This window comes from Ranitomeya imitator, chromosome 3, assembly GCF_032444005.1.
Source record: "Ranitomeya imitator isolate aRanImi1 chromosome 3, aRanImi1.pri, whole genome shotgun sequence".
Classification (NCBI taxonomy): domain Eukaryota; kingdom Metazoa; phylum Chordata; class Amphibia; order Anura; family Dendrobatidae; genus Ranitomeya; species Ranitomeya imitator.
Window position 1 is genome coordinate 179,651,733 of NC_091284.1, and position 12,118 is coordinate 179,663,850.

Here is a 12,118-nt window from a genome sequence, read left to right on the forward strand (position 1 = left end):
TGCATCACCACATTTTGAGAGCTATAATTTTTCCATATTTCGGGCACATAATATTTTGATCACTTTCTATTCCGATTTTTGCGCTTTACGGCAGGCATGACATCCTTTTTTCATCTCCCCAGGACACAGAATTTTAATATCTGGTAATATTTTTGAATTCAGTAAACATTTCTTTATTTTACTACCCTCTCGTTCTTTGTGCAATTTGTTATGTGCTCTCATAGGAGAAGAGAGTGGAGCCCGACCTTGGAGTTGAGATAAGTGCGTAACAGATTCTCATTTAAACTAAAATTCTTCACTTCCATCTCATACATCCACAAAATATTGTTCCAATAGCCTCCTGGCTTGGCTTGTTCAGATGATCTTTACAATGTTTCTTTTTCGAGAGCAGTGGCTTTCTACCCGGCAATATTGCCATAAACCCTATTGTTGTTCAGTGTCCTCCAGATGGTGAATTCATAAAGATTAAAATTAGCAAATGTAAGCTAGGTCTTTACTTGCTTAAAGGTTACCTTGAGGTACCTTTGTGACCTCATGAACTATTATATGCCTTGCTGTTGGTGTGATCTTTGACTAGAGAGGATAATAATGGTTTTAAATTCCCTCCATTTGTACATCTGACTGTAGATTGGTGGAGTCCATACTCTTTGGAGATGGTTTTGTAAACTTTTTCAGCATGCCAGACATCACTAATTCTTCTTTTGAAATCCTCTTAGTTTGTATCACAATATACAGATATGTGTTGTGAATATCAGACCTTGATAGATCTCTGTCCTTTAACCCCTTCCTTAAAACAGGCATAACTGTATTGTGATGCTCGTCACTGCTTAATGTGAGGCAGGATAATTAAGAGGCCTGGGTCAGTACCAAGAGGGCTCGTAATAGACAAAAAAAAAAAATACAAAAGCATTTTTAGGTCACAGTCCGAGGCCAAAAATAAGTGATAAAAAAATTCTACATATACAAAAATTGTACTGTTACAAAGTACAGCTTGTACCACAACAAAACAAACCTTCATACATCTCAATCTACAGTATGTAAAAAAGGAAAGTTACGAGTATCAGAATATAGTGACAAAAATCCTTTATTTATAAGTCATTTCTCGTGTAGAAGAAGTAAAACATAAAAAAATACAAACACTTGGTATTGTTGTGATCATATCTAGTGTTGGATTAGCCTACTAGAGTCTTCCTCTTTAGAGAGGGTGAGGAGCAACACCATGAAACACCTTGTCTGCAAACTGAGAGTTTGGTTTCGATTTTATCCTAAGTCATATGGCAAGGGTCATTAAAGGGTAGATATTGACTTTTAGGATTGCCACTTTCAATATGAGCACTAGAGTTCTAGTCCTTTTCCTCTCTTAAAAGCAGTTTGCATATTTAATTTCCTTGAGAAACATTGCAGGGCTTACAAGCTTCCTCACATTGGCATGCCAAGCCAGGCATGTCACTCTCCACAAGGAGAAATGTTACCTTTAGTTCCCATTGAATTAAACGATCACAGAGGGATAGTGTCAGGAATGTTTTTTTAATAAAGTTTTTTTAACACATTATTACAGCTTTAATAAAGTATGTGACAACTTTTAACCACAATCACTATAAATTGGTATTAGTCAGTGTTGTTCTTTTGTCACCTACTGACTGTACCATCCCTACCCCTCCGCCTCACTCCTAATAATAATAATAATAATAATAATTTTATTTATATAGCGCCAACATATTCCGCAGCGCTTTACAAATTATAGAGGGGACTTGTACAGACAATAGACATTACAGCATAACAGAAATACAGTTCAAAACAGATACCAGGAGGAGTGAGGGCCCTGCTCGCAAGCTTACAAACTATGGGGAAAAGGGGAGACACGAGAGGTGGATGGTAACAATTGCTTTAGTTATTCGGACCAGCTATAGTGTAAGGCTCAGGTGTTCATGTAAAGCTGCATGAACCAGTTACCTGCCTAAGTATGTAGCAGTACAGACACAGAGGGCTAATACTGCATAAAGTGTATGAGAACATGATGCGAGGAACCTTTTTTTTTTTTTTTTTTTTTTTTTTTTTATTATAAATAGGCCACACAGGGATCGTTAGGTTAATGCATTGAGGCGGTAGGCCAGTCTGAACAAATGAGTTTTTAGGGCACGCTTAAAACTGTGGGGATTGGGGATTAATCGTATTAACCTAGGTAGTGCATTCCAAAGAATCGGCGCAGCACGTGTAAAGTCTTGGAGACGGGAGTGGGAGGTTCTGATTATTGAGGATGCTAACCTGAGGTCATTAGCGGAGCGGAGGGCACGGGTAGGGTGGTAGACTGATACCAGGGAGGAGATGTAGGGTGGTGCTGAGCCATGGAGTGCTTTGTGGATGAGGGTAGTAGTTTTGTACTGGATTCTGGAGTGGATGGGTAGCCAGTGTAATGACTGGCACAGGGTAGAGGCATCGGTGTAACGGTTGGTGAGGAATATGATCCTGGCTGCAGCATTCAGGACAGATTGGAGCGGGGAGAGTTTTGCAAGAGGGAGGCCGATTAGTAGAGAGTTACAATAGTCCAGACGAGAATGAATAAGTGAAACAGTCAGAGTTTTTGCAGAGTCGAAATTAAGAAAAGGGCGAATTCTAGAAATGTTTTTGAGATGCAGGTAAGAAGAGCGAGCCAGTGATCGGATGTAAGGGGTGAATGAAAGGTCAGAATCAAGGATGACCCCAAGGCAGCGGGCATGTTGCTTTGGAGTAATGGTGGAACCGCACACGGAGATGGCAATGTCAGGCAAAGGTAGGTTAGTAGAGGGAGAGAACACGAGGAGTTCAGTTTTTGACAGGTTTAGTTTCAGATAGAGGGAGGACATATATACACACAAACTATTATATCTACCCAACGCAGGGGTATTCAAGATGGCTGAGTTACCTTCAGAATTGAGCTATTCAGTGTGACAGGCCACCTCTGGAGTGACTGCTGGTTGTTTTTCGGCTATAAACGGACGAATAACCATGGACCATTACATTCTGATTGTATTAGTTTGCTGCTGTCATTTTTACGTTAATTGGATATGTGAAATCCGAGGAACCCATGCTATTTTTGTTTTCTAACTATTCATTTATGCAAAATGTAACAGTACACTGGGACCATTTATTTCTATTTCTTTTCAATAGAAGCAGTTCATTTTTGCCTTTTTGAGCAACTGGTTATGATTTATTTATTTAATCTTTTTTTTTTTTCATTTTCATTACCAGCCAGGGCAAAATCAACATCAGTAAACTGATACTCTTAAGCTTCATGCTGATTTCTGTGAATCTTAGTCCGATCTCGGACCGCAACGCATGGACTGGCCTTGGGTCTCCCAACCCAAGCGTGACAGTCTCATAGAAATACATGAAGGTGCATTAGTGGTCTGTAGTTTTTCAGCATATTTTCATCATATTGCCAAACAAAAATTGGATTAAAATGCAATTAAAAATAAAGTAAATAAAAAATATATCGCTGAAAATGACATCTTTTCCGCCCCCCCAAAAATTGCCATATAGCTGAATCAGCAGAAAAATAAGTCTCATAGAAATACATGAAGCTGCATTAGTGGTCTGAAGTTTTTCATCTTATTTTCATCATATCGCCAAACAAAAATTGGATTAAAGCTCAATAAAAAAAGAATGTAAATAAAAAATGTATTGCTGAAAACTACATCTTTTCCCACCAAAAAAATTGGCATACAATTGAATCAGCAGAAAAATAAAAAAGTTATACCTCTCAGAATGACGCAATACAAAAATAATTATTTTTTCTATAAAATAGTTTTTATTGTGTAAAAGCGCCAAAACATAAAATGTACCGTATATAAATGTGGTATTACTGTAATTGCACTGACCTGAAGAATAAAGCTATCTTATTAATTTTACCACACGTGGAATAACAGCCCCCCCCCCCAAAAAAAAAAAAAAAAACTGCTCCTGAATTGCTGGTTTTTGCTCATTCTGCCTCCCAAAAATTAGAATAGAAGAAGATAAAAAAGTTATGTGACCGAAAATGGTATATAATAAAAACGTCAACTCATCACACAATATACAAGCTGTCACATGACTCTGTTGATAAATATATGGAAAAATTAAAGCTACCAAATATGGTGATACAAAAAACTAGTTTTTGCAATAAAAAGCATTTTTTAGTGTGTGACAGCAGCCAGCATTAAAACCCGATATACAGTAAATCTGTAATTGCAGTGACCCAAAGAATAAAATTGTCTAATCACTAATACCTCATGAATAATGGCGTAAAAAATAAATAAAATCAGTTCTTCACCTGCTGTTCATTTTTTCAATCAACCTCCCAAAGATTGCTCACATTTATTCTGTGCTCTGCGCTGAGTGCTTACACCGGGGTTTCCGTGTAAATCTCTGAAATACGTGATTCAGATGGAACCCCTGGTGGAAGATTCCCTATAATGAAGCAGATGGAATCATTGTGGATGCAGTCTGGCAGTACCGGTGCTGTTCGCCTTTTTAGGTGTGCATAAAAGCAGGGTCTGCCACAGTTTGTGCACTTCTGAAAAGAAGGAAACCACTGAAAGGAGTTCAAATAGAGTCCAGTGTAACTCTAATGCATCATTAAAGTGAATGGATCCCTCGGGGATTTCATCTGAATCACGTCACTTGGAGATTTAGATGGAAACCCCAAAGTAAGTGCTCATCGTAGAGCGACGGATAAAAGTGATACCAAACATTATGTAAAATATTCCCAATAAAAGCTTCAACTCAATCCACAAAAATACCAAGTCTCCACTCAAGTCCATTACTTGTCAATGGAAATACGTGGGGCTTACACGTTACTGGTAGTACAAAGACTCTGGAAAAGCAAAATGGATCCTCGTACCCCAAAAGAAATCCAGCAAATTTTGTGCTCCCAAATCAAAATGCCCCTCCCTTCTGAGCCCCAGTGTGCCTAAACCACATTTAGCATCCACAAATTTGGCAATTCTGTAGTGATGAGAGACCACCTAATTTACGGGTGCGTATCTCTAGAAGCATGAACTGGGCATAATGTACTGTTCAGTAGAGTTGAGCGACTTTTACTTTTTCGGATCGAGTCGGGTTTCGCGAAACCCGACTTTGTCAAAAGTCGGGTCAGGTGAAATCGGCCGATTATTGCTAAAAGTCGGGGGCCGACTGAAACACGAAGCCCAATGAATCAAAGTCGGCAGTGAGTGGAGGACAGGAAAACACCTGCAGTGCCCATTTTAATGCCAAAAACATCAATTCTTATTTCTTAAGCTTGTCAATCTTAATGTACTTTATAATAATAGTTAGGCATTGAAAACAGGGGGTCATTTGGCTAAAGTTGTGCTGGCTCAAGATTTTCGTGGGCCCAGGAAATGCGGAATACGTCACGGCAGTGGAGCAGGGAGAGGTAAGTATTTCAACTTTGCAAGTGCTGTGATCCTGAGCAAGCAGGGGGGGCCAATCATTGGCACTGGCACAGGGCCCCTCATAGTACCGCGGTGTGTTTGACGGCGGGTGGCGCCTCCCACTGGCAGAGACACTTTTGCATACTATGAGGGGTCCTGTGCCAGTGACGTCGCCAACGAGTATGCCCCCCACCTGATGAAGGAACCTTCACTTTCATCTGCACCTTCCTCTTTGTCTCCGTGTAAGGTGGTATAGTATGTGGGAAGGGGAACCTGACTTTCAGCAGGGTCAGATTCTGGCTGTGTAGAGTGCAAGGGGAATATAGTTTCTGGGTCAATGTACTAGCAGACTCATCTAGCAATGGCTGGGCAATGGGCAGGATGAGAAGGAAAAACAGATATAGGCCCAAATAATAAAGTAGGCTAAATGCAGTTCAAAATTGCTAACAGGACTGAACAGGCGGCATTGCTTTGTTCAGTGGAGGAAAACTGTAATGAGTGGCAGACAGAGTTAGTAGGCCCAAATAATAAAGTAGGCTAAATGCAGTTCAAAATTGGTAACAGGACTAAACAGGCGGCATTGCTTTGTTCAGTGGAGAAAAACTGTAATCAGTGGCAGACACAGTTAGCAGGCCCAAATAATAAAGTAGGCTAAATGCAGTTCAAAATTGGTAACAGGACTAAACAGGCGGCATTGCTTTGTTCAGTGGAGAAAAACTTTAATGAGTGGCAGACACAGTTAGCAGGCCCAAATAATAAAGTAGGCTAAATGCAGTTCAAAATTGGTAACAGGACTAAACAGGCGGCATTGCTTTGTACAGTGGAGGAAAACTGTAATGAGTGGCAGACACAGTTAGTAGGCCCAAATAATAGAGTAGGCTAAATGCAGTTCAAAATTGGTGACAGGACTAAACAGGCGGCATTGCTTTGTTCAGTGGAGGAAAACTGTAATCAGTGGCAGACACAGTTAGTAGGCCCAAATAATAAAGTGGGCTAAATGTCTGACAAAAAATTGTTCATAAATAAACAGGTGGCATAGCTAGGTACAGGGGTGGGCTCCTCTGCTGAGTAGCAGACAGTGGTAGTAGGTGCAAAGTATTAACTGGTCTAAATGGAGGCCAGGGCCCCTGTATATTTTAACTATCATCTATCATTTCAACAAATTTGTATTGGCAGTGCCTTTGAAGGATTTAACAGCACAGACTACACAGTGGTGGAGCAGGGAGAGGTAAGTATTGCAAGTGGTAGAGTGTTATGATCCGGTGACCTTGGAGCAGCATGAAAACTTTCACTGGAGTAGGTGGTAACTATACTGACCGCAAATCCTGATCTAACACTGCAACTAGAAGTAGCCGTGGGTTGTACCTAACAAGTCCTAGACACCTCGTCACAGCCGGAGGACTAAATACCCCTAAAGATGGAAATAGGAATACTATCTTGCCTCAGAGCAGAACCCCAAAGGATAGGCAGCCCCCCACAAATATTGGCTGTGAGTAGGAGAGTCAGAAAACAGGATTTAGCACAAGAGGCCGCACTAGCTAAAATAGGAAAGGATAGGACAGAGTTCTGTGCGGTCAGTATTAAAACCCTTCTAAAAACATCCACAGCAGATTATACAAAAATTCCTCCATCTAACTAAAGACATGGAACGTATATCTGCAACTCCAGAGAATACTAAACCCAGAGCAGGAATACAATAAAAAAAACAAGCACACAGCTTGTGTGCCATAGAAAAAGAAACAGACACTTATCTTTGCTGAATTGGCAGCAAAGCAGGAGAAGCCAGACAGGGATCCAACACTTCCCAAGAAACATTGAGAACTGGCAAGGACTAAAGAGTCCTGCAAACCTAAATACTCCAGTCAGAACTGCAATCAGCAGATACACCTGTCCAAGACTGCAGCCCAGAGACAACTGCATTACCACCTACAACCACCGGAGGGAGCCCAAAAGCAGAATTCACAACAGTAGAGCACTGTTCGAACTGGGGGGAACACTCGTGGGCAGTGGTACTGGCACAGGGTCCCTCACATTACGACGGTGTGTCTGACGTTGGTTGTGCACCACCACCGTCAGAGACACTTCATTGTACTATGAGGGACCCTGTGCCAGTGCCGTCGCCCAAGAATGGGCCCACCCACCTGTCCAGACAAATGGCACTCGCACGGGTGCTTGTGCCAGGTGGTGACCACGGCCCTGTGGGGGGAGTCAGCCCATTTAGGGAGGTAGAAAAATGGCCTATGGTGGATATTCAGCAGCTGCAAAAGGAGGAATTGGAGAAGTCAGTAAGAGGAGGCCAAGAGCAAGACATTTTTCAGGCAAGCTACGTGTCAGCAGGGGAAGGTGGGGCAAAATAATTTGAAATCCATGATTGGTTCATTTTAATGAAGGATAGATCATCAACATTCTGGGTAGCCAGATGTGTCCTTTTTTCGGTCAGTATTGAACCAGCAGCACTGAAGACTCTTTCTGATAGCACACTAGCAGCAGGGCAAGCGAGCTCCTGTAATGCATTTTGTGCCAATTCAGGCCAGGTGTCTATTTTAGATGCCCAGTAATCAAAGGGGAGTGACCTGTGAGGGAGAAAATTGATAAGGGAGGAAAAGTAGTTAATAACCATACTGGACAAATGCTGTCTCCTGTTACTTTGAATCGATGCAGCAGTACCTGTCGTGTCAGCGGTCATTGCGAAATCACTCCACAACCTGGTCATAAAACCCCTCTGTCCAACGCCACTTCAGATTTGTGCACCTCTAACACCTCTGCCATGTTGCCCCTACCGCTCGTGTGAGAACCATCACCAATGCTGTGTGCTGGGAATGCCTGAACCAAACGGTCTACAAGAGTTGGTTGTTTGGTAGCCAATATTTGCTCAAGGTTCTCATGTGGCATGATATTTTGTAATTTTCCTTTATATCGTGGATCCAGGAGGCAGGCCAACCAGTAATCGTCATCGGTCATCATTTTGATAATGCGGGGGTCACTTTTTAGGATATGCAAGGCATACTCAGCCATGTGGGCCAATGTTCCAGGTGTCAAATCACTGCTTGTGCTGGGTTGAGGAGCACTTTCTTGCAAATTAACATCACTTGTGTCCCTGACTTTGCAACGCCACCAGTTTCTATTGCCCCTTGAGAAGCATCCTCCTCCCATAAATATTCATCCCCAACATCCTCCTCCTCCTCCTCTTCCTCCGCCACCTCATCCAGGAGAGTTCCCTGAGCAGACAATGGCTGACTGTTATCAAGGCTTCCCTCCTCCTCGGCTGCAGACGCCAGCTCCTCAATGTGCGTCAAACTTTGCATCAGCATTAGCGGGATGCTCCCACGTGTGCATTCCTCAAAACGCTGAAGGACTTGACAGAGGTCTTGGAGCTTCGACCACTGCACATCAGACAACTCCATGTCTGCCATCCAACTGCCTGCCTGTGTATGTGTATCTTCCCACAAATTAATCACAGCACGCCTCTGTTCGCACAGCCTCTGAACCATGTGCAGTGTGGAGTTCCACCTTGTTGCAATGTTGATTATTAGGCGGTGCTGGGGAAGATTCAGCGATCGCTGATGGTTCAGCATATGGCTGGAGTGTACGGGTGAACGGTGGATGTGCGAGCAAAGTCTTCGCACCTTCAGAAGCAGGGCTGGTAACTCTGGATAATTTTTGAGGAACCACTGCACCACCAGGCTCAAGGTGTGAGCCAGGCAAGGTATGTGCTTAAGTTCTGAAAGGGCTATGGAAGCCATAAAACTCCTTCCGTTATCACTGACTACCTTGCCTGCCTCAAGATGTACACTGCCCAGCCATGACTGAGTTTGTTGCTGCAAGTACTTGGCCAGTACTTCTGCGGTGTATATGTTGTCGCCCAAACACTTCATTTCTAACACAGCCTGCTGATGCTTACTACTAGCTGTTCGATAATGGGACACCTCGTGTGCAACACTGGCAGCTGCGGATGGAGTGGTCATGCGACTGCGCTCTGTGGACGAGCTTTCGCTTCTGGAGGAGGAGGAGGGGTGGTGAACGCCTACAGCCAACAGTTTCCTAGACCCCCCTCAAACTCCGCCCAGACTCCACCCCCAGTTCCACCTCCACCCTAGCTCCGCCTCCACCCATCGAACCTTCCACAGTCCCACCGCCCACTCTTGGAAAAACTCCACTTCTGCACCCCGTCCTCACCAATCACACATTAACACCATATCACATACATAGCTATCAGCTTTTGTTTTAACCAAAAGATTTTTTTAAGCCGCCACCACGACAAGGTAGACTCTTGATCTAACTAGAGGAATCTGACTAGTGGAACCGTTGGTGAATATCGGTCTGCACTTGGGACGGGCCGCGGGTCTCCTAACCTGAACTCAGCAGCCTCACAGCATGTATGAGGATGCTGGTCAGGAGATCGGCGCCCGATCCATGCACTGCTGTGTGAGCGCACCGATTTTCCCCTTTCGAACATTACGCTGCCATAATAATAAAGATGCTTCCCAATCATATAGACTCACTTGCATCAATAATTCTCCACCCACTTCCCAACCTCAACCAAAACAGTTACTGGATGATCCTGAGCTGCTGCCTGATGTTGTATCTGGGCATTAGGTTTTGCAGCAGCTCAGGCTCATCCAGTAACAAATATACATTGCTGTTGGGGAGTGGGAGGGGAAAGGAATGATTGTATCATACAATCACATACTGAAATGGTGGACAAACGAATACATGGACTTGTTATTTACTCACACAGCCGATGTTGCCACAGCGCGCACCACCCAGTCAAGAAGAATCTAATGGTCGCCTCAGCCTGCCCACCGCTGCCGCCTCAGCCTGCCCACCAAATAAATGGAAACAGTGTATATTATTGCATATATAATCACCTATTATGCAAAACTAAAAAATATCTTTATTGGTATTTATTAAAAATCTATAAAGTGTAGAACATAAATACACCTCAAAACTTAACTCAAAGTGATCGTATAAAAAATAAAAAGTAGTCAACAGTAAAGGGGAGATCAACCCATTTATTTACTACCCAGGTTAATACGATTAATCCCCAATCCCCACAGTTTTAAGCGTGCCCTAAAAACTCATTTGTTCAGACTGGCCTACCGCCTCAATGCATTAACCTAATGATCCCGGTGTGGCCCTTTCAAAAAATGTAAACCATAATCAGGTTCCTCGCATCATGTTCTCATACACTTTATGCAGTTAATAGCCCTCTGTGTCTGTACTGCTACATACTTAGGCAGTTAACTGGTTCATGCAGCTTTACATGAACACCCGAGCCTTACACTATGGCTGGTCCGAATAACTAAAGCAATTGTTAAGGTACCGTCACACTGAAACGACGCTGCAGCGATACGACAACGATGTCGATCGCTGCAGTGTCGCTGTTTGGTCGCTGGAGAGCTGTCACACAGACCGCTCTCCAGCGACCAACGATACCGAAGTCCCCTGGTAACCAGGGTAAACATCGGGTTGCTAAGCGCAGGGCCGCGCTTAGTAACCCGATGTTTACCCTGGTTACCAGCGTAAACATAAAAAAAACAAACACTACATACTTACATTCAGCTGTCTGTCCTCCGGCGCTGTGCTTTCCTCTGCATTGTCAGCGCCAGTCAGCCGTAAAGCAGAGCGGTGACGTCACTGCTCTGCTTTCCGGCTGGCCGGCGCTCACAGCTAGTGCAGAGAAGCAGAGCGCCGGAGGACAGACACGGAAGGTAAGTATGTAGTGTTTGTTTGTTTTTTACGTTTACACTGGTAACCAGGGTAAACATTGGGTTACTAAGCGCGGCCCTGCGCTTAGTAACCCGATGTTTACCCTGGTTACCAGTGAAGACATCGCTGAATCGGCGTCACACACGCTGATTCAGCGATGTCTGTGGGAGATCCAGCGATGAAAGAAAGTTTCAAACGATCTGCTACGACGTACGATTCTCAGCGGGGTCCCTGATCGCAGTAGCGTGTCAGACACAGCGAGATCGTAAGCATATCGCTGGAACGTCACGGATCGTGCCGTCCTATCAATCAAAGTGCCACTGTGTGACGGTACCCTTACCATCCACCTCTCGTGTCTCCTCTTTTCCTATAGATTGTAGCTTGCGAGCAGGACCCTCATTCCTCTTGGTATCTGTTTTGATTTGTGTTTATTGTTATGTTGTAATGTCTATTGTCTGTACAAGTCCCCTTTATAATGTAAAGCGCTGTGGAATATGTTGGCGCTATAGAAATAAGAATTATTATTATTTATTTTACTTACTTTTATAGCACCATTAATTCCACAACTCTTTACAATTGTCAACTATTCTTGTTTGCTACCGGTACAGGGGGGAGGCTAGTGGAACTGGGGGCTGCAGGGCCCCGAGGAGAGGCTGGTGGGACTGGGGGCTGCAAGGTCCAGGGGGAGGCTAGTGGGACTGGGGGCTGCAGGGCCCCGAGGAGAGGCTGGTGGGACTGGGGGCTGCAAGGTCCAGGGGGAGGCTAGTGGGACTGGGGGCTGCAGGGCCCCGAGGAGAGGCTGGTGGGACTGGGGGCTGCAAGGTCCAGGGGGAGGCCAGTGGGACTGGGGGCTGCAGGGCCCCGAGGAGAGGCTGGTGGGGCTGGGGGCTGCAAGGTCCAGGGGGAGGCTAGTGGGGACTGGGGGCTTCAGGGCCCAGGGGGAGGCTAGAGGGGACTGGGGGCTTCAGGGCCCAGGGGGAGGCTAGAGGGCTGCATGGTCCAGGGGGAGGCTAGTGGGA

At 44.3% G+C, this 12,118-nt stretch overlaps 1 protein-coding gene across 6 annotated transcripts in view; it reads right to left on the minus strand.

The window, feature by feature from the left end:
- Positions 1 to 12,118, minus strand: part of NDP (norrin cystine knot growth factor NDP) — a 283,995-nt gene that overhangs the window by 198,999 nt on the left and 72,878 nt on the right. Inside the window, exons 1-2 of one of the 6 annotated variants that reach the window (XM_069761658.1) lie at positions 11,440 to 11,957; positions 10,125 to 10,208 (exon numbers count right to left, since the gene is read on the minus strand). The exons of 4 other annotated variants lie outside the window; for them this stretch is intronic. The gene's annotated coding sequence lies outside the window, so the exon portion shown is untranslated. Of the gene's footprint in view, positions 1 to 10,124; positions 10,209 to 11,439; positions 11,958 to 12,118 lie in introns of those variants that run through there. One more of the 6 variants, XM_069761657.1, reaches the window with a different exon arrangement.